This window comes from Ovis canadensis, chromosome 14 (genome assembly GCF_042477335.2).
Source record: "Ovis canadensis isolate MfBH-ARS-UI-01 breed Bighorn chromosome 14, ARS-UI_OviCan_v2, whole genome shotgun sequence".
Taxonomy (NCBI): domain Eukaryota; kingdom Metazoa; phylum Chordata; class Mammalia; order Artiodactyla; family Bovidae; genus Ovis; species Ovis canadensis.
In genome coordinates this window covers 13,324,473-13,328,908 of record NC_091258.1, presented here as the reverse complement: position 1 = coordinate 13,328,908, position 4,436 = coordinate 13,324,473, and the positions used below count along the sequence as shown (strand labels likewise).

The window sequence follows — 4,436 nt, the reverse complement described above, 5'->3', positions numbered from 1 at the left end:
CCCAGTCCTGTTGTGGATGCCTGTGTCAGCCAAGATTTCCTCTAAGAGGCTGAGTGTGCAGGAGAGACCTGGCTGTTGTGTTGTGAATACAGAGGCTCCCGTTGAAGGCCTCTATGCATCACGGGCCAGCCGTGCTGAGGTCCGCGCGCGTGGCTGCGGGCAGGGATGCAGTAGCTGGTGGTGGAAGTCGGGGCTGTGGTCCGTGGGGCACGCTGTGCCCCTTGCCCACCTCCTCCTTTCCAGTTACCTAGTGTGTCCTGACGAGGAGGTTTAAAGACCCCTGGGGGGGCTTCACTGCCTTGGGGTCAGGATGGCCGGGCCCGCGGGAAGTCGGGAGGCGCCTCCAGTCTCCCCCGGACTCAGCCATCCCCTGAAGGGCCGGGACGGTGTGGCGCGTCATGGTCACTGCCGCCATGGCTGTTGGGAGGGGGCTACCCTGCAGTCCTCGTGTGGGCCGTGACTGTGTGAGGTGCATGAGTGGCTCCTCCACGTCCCTGGGGGAGGGTTGGAACCCCCCCGACCCGGGGGCCTGTTGGGTGTCCAAGCACACCCTGCTCCATTGCGTGAAACCTTTCCTGTCCCCTCCAGTCTGCTGTTTTCTGTCTGACTTGGCTGGCCAGAGGCAACCCCTGCCCAACTCTGGGGAGGGAGGGAAAAAAGGTGGGATGTGCCATGCCAGGGGTGGGTCTCCTGTGGAAACAAAACACTTGAAAACCTCCTACAACTCTTAGTGCTGGATCACTCAGCTCTTGTGTCAATGAAGAACGCAGCTAGCTATGAAAATTAATGTGAATTGCAGGACACATTGATCATGGACACTTTGAACGCACCTGCGGCCCTGGGTTCCTCCTGGGACTATGCCTGTCTGAGCATTGCTTGACGATCAACCACCCCTCTGGGGTGCTCATGTCGTGTGCTCGCCTTCCTGGAAGTCCCGTGGCTGGGGGTTGTCCTTGAAGGGTCTCTGGTCCCTCTGTCCCCTTAAGTGCAGACACGGTGTCCCCTGCCTCTGTGGCCGGGTGGATGCTGCCCACAAGAGGGGAGAAGGGGACATGAGGTCGCACTGAGTCCCCTGGCCTGCCAGGCCTCTGTGGTTGATCTCCCCTTTGAGAGCTTCCTCGAGCCACAAGCGGCCTTTGGGTGTTGTTGCCCTTGGGGTGTCGGGGTTTGGGGATGGTCTTGCGCCACGCAGCAGGGGCCCACGGGTGTGGTGGGGTGGGGTCACATCTTCAGTTCTTCGTTCGCCGTCCTGCCCTTGGCGGCGGTATTTCCCAGCACCCGGCTGCCACCCCCTGCGGTGCCTTCCCAGCCTTACATCCGTGGCCCATGCCCACTTCCCACCCCCCGCAGCTCTCACCCTAGTGCGACGGGCGGCTCAATCCTGAGGCCCAGTCTGCGTGCATGTCCTGGCCCCAGGGACACGTGCCCCAGCGGCGTCTGCCCGCTGCTGCACACTCTCCCCCCGGGCTTCGGCCTTGCGGCTGTTCGCGCCCCAGAGCCCCCGCCATGAGGGTGAAGTCTGTGGGGGGGAGAAAGGGGGAGTATTGTGGGTCCTTCGCCCATTTGGGCTTTGGCTCCTGAGAGTGCACCCACCCTCCACCCCCCCTCCCCGTCCACCTCTCCGCCATCCCCGCCTCGTGCATCCCATGATCGCTGGCTTGTGCTCCCATCCCGCCCCCGCCTTGGCGTCTCCCTCTCTGCCCACCACCTGCTGCCGCCGCCGCCACCTCCCTGAGGGATGACACGTAAGTGGTGGGTGGTAGGGTGCTGTGTGTGCATGGGGAGGGGGCCCGGGGCAGTCGGCTGCAGGTCTCTCCATTCCCTTCTTGGATTATCCTCACGGTGCCCTCTGAGACTCGACCTCAGATCAGATGTGGCCACCCGCTGAATTTAAGCACATTTGTCAGTGGAGGAAAAGAAACTAACCAGGATTCCCTCAGTAATGGCGAGTGAACAAGGAAGAGCCCAATGCTGAATCCCTGCCCCGTGGTGGGGTGCGGTACATGTGGTGGGTGGAAGACCCACTCCCCATCGCTGCTTATGGGGGGCCCAAGTCCTTCTGATTGAGGCTCAGCCCATGAATGGTGTGAGGCCAACATCGGCCTCAGGAGCGCTGGGTCTTCCCGGAGTTGGGTTGCTTGGGAATGCAGCCCAAAGTGGGTGGTAAACTCTATCTAGGGCTAAATACAAGCACAAGACTGATAGTCAACAAGTACTGTAAGGGAAAGTTGAAAAGAACTTTGAAGAATGGGTTCAAGAGGGCGTGAAACCGTTAAGAGGTAAACGGGTGGGGTCTGCACAGTCCGCCTGAAGGATTCAACCCGGTGGCGACGGGTCCAGCCATGCTGGCGGCCCGGTGGAGCTTTCCCACTCCCCGTTCCTCCCAATCCCTCCACTCTCCCTCCCTCCGCCCCTCGCCGCTCTTCCCTCCGTCTCCAGGTGGGAGTGGGAGGGCGGGGCCAGGGTGGGGTCGGCGGGGGACCGCCCCCTGGCCAGCTGTCACCGGCTCTGGGATGGCTGGAAAGGACAGCGGGGAAGGTGGCTCTGGGGTTCCCTCCGTCATGGCGGCGGGTCCATCACCGCCAAGTGTTACAGCCCCCCTCCCCGAGTCCCCCCCCACCCCCGCCGCAGCAGCACTTGCCGAATCTCCAGGCCGAGGGAGCCAGACCTGTCACTGTGCTCTCTCCCCTCCCGACACTCCCCACTGCGGGTCACGCCGGTGTTTTTTGGGGGGCCGCCCCTCCAAGGGTGCGACCACTTTCCCACCCCGGCCCCGGGGCGGACTGTCCCCAGTGCGCCCTGGGGAGGTCATACCATCGAGCCAGAGGGTTGTTTTTCGGTCACGCCGGTCGGGGAAGTGAGCACACGGGGTTAGCAGCGATGTCAGCCACCCACCCGACCTGTCTAGAAACAAGGACAAAGGAGTCTAACACGTGCATGAGTCAGGAACTCGCACGAAAGCCGCCGTGGTGCAATGAAGGTGAAGGCCGCCTTAGTCAGCAGCCAAGGTAGGATCCCGAGGCCTCTCCAGTCTGCCAAGGGTCAACTACTGGCCTCTCTCGCCCGCCGCGCTGGGGAGGTGGAGCATGGTCACACGTGTTAGGACCTGAAAGATGGTGAACTATGCCTGGGCAGGATGAAGGCAGAGGAAACTCTGGTGGAGGATCATAGCAATCCTGACGTGCAAATCGGTTGTCTGACCTGGGTATAGGGGCGAAAGACCAATCAAACCATAGAGTTGCTTGTTCCCTCCTAAGTTTCCCTCAGGATAGCTGGCGCTCTCTCAATGAACCCATGCAGTTTTATCCAGTAAAGTGAATGATTAGAGGTCTTGGAGCAGAAACGATCCCAACTTATTCTCAAACTTTAAATGGGTAAGAAACCTGGCTCCCTGGTGTGGAGCCAGGTGTAGAATGCGAGTGCATACTGGGCCATTTTTGGTACGCAGAACTGGTGCTGTGGGATGAATGGGATGCTGGGTTAAGGAGCCTGATACTGACACTCATCAGATCCCAGAAAAGGTGTTGGTTGATATAGACAGCAGGACGGTGGCCATGGAAGTCAGAATCCACTAAGGAGTGTGTAACAACTCACCTGCCCAATCAGCTAGCCCTGAAAAATGATGGCGCTGGAGCGTTGGGCCCATACCTGTCCATAGCCAGCAGTCGGAGAGGCTCAAGAGGGATGGGAGCTCGGGAAGGAGGTCACCCCTCCCCCTACCCCACCCCCGTGGATGGTATGCCGCGATGAGTAGGAGGTCCGATGCAGTGAGCCTTGAAGCCTAGGACGTGGGCCCGGGTCGAGCCGCTGCAGGTGCAGATCTTGGTGGTAGTAGCAAATATTCAAATGAGAACTTTGAAGGCAGAAGTGGAAAAGGGTTCCATGTGAATAGCAGTTGAACATGGGTCAGTCTGTCCTGAGATATGGGCAAGCACCATTCCAAAAGGATGGTCGATGGCCTCCGTTGCCCTCAGCCAATCGAAAGGGAGTCGGGTTCAGATCCCCAAATCCGGAGTGGCAGAGATGGACGCCGTGAGGCTTCCAGTGCAATAATGCAACCGATCCCAGGGAAGCCTGTGGGAGCCCCGAGGAGAGTTCTCTTTTCTTTGTGAAGGGCAGGGCGTCCTGGTAGAATTAGTGAGTATAAGGTGTAGAATAAGTGAGAGGCCCCTGGCGGGCCGCCCCACCCCCGCGTTTCTTGCGAGGGGGCGGGGCGGGATCCTACAGCCTTGTGGGCAGCCAGTGAAATACCACTACTTTGATCCTTTATTTTCCACTGACACAGTGAGGCGTGGGGAGGGGTCGGGGGTCGGGGGGCATCCCCGAGGGGTTCTCACTTCTGGAGCCAAGCACCTGCACAACCGGCTCTGGGGACAGTGCCAGGTGGGGAGTTTGACGGGGGCGGTACACCTGTCAAATGGTAATGCAGGTGAGCG

At 60.2% G+C, this 4,436-nt stretch overlaps 1 non-coding gene across 1 annotated transcript; it reads left to right on the top strand.

The window, feature by feature from the left end:
- Positions 1 to 722: 722 nt before the first annotated feature.
- LOC138419861 (5.8S ribosomal RNA) lies at positions 723 to 875 on the top strand. Its single transcript, XR_011249116.1, has one exon. It is a non-coding gene; the product is annotated as a 5.8S ribosomal RNA (ribosomal RNA).
- Positions 876 to 4,436: the final 3,561 nt, after the last annotated feature.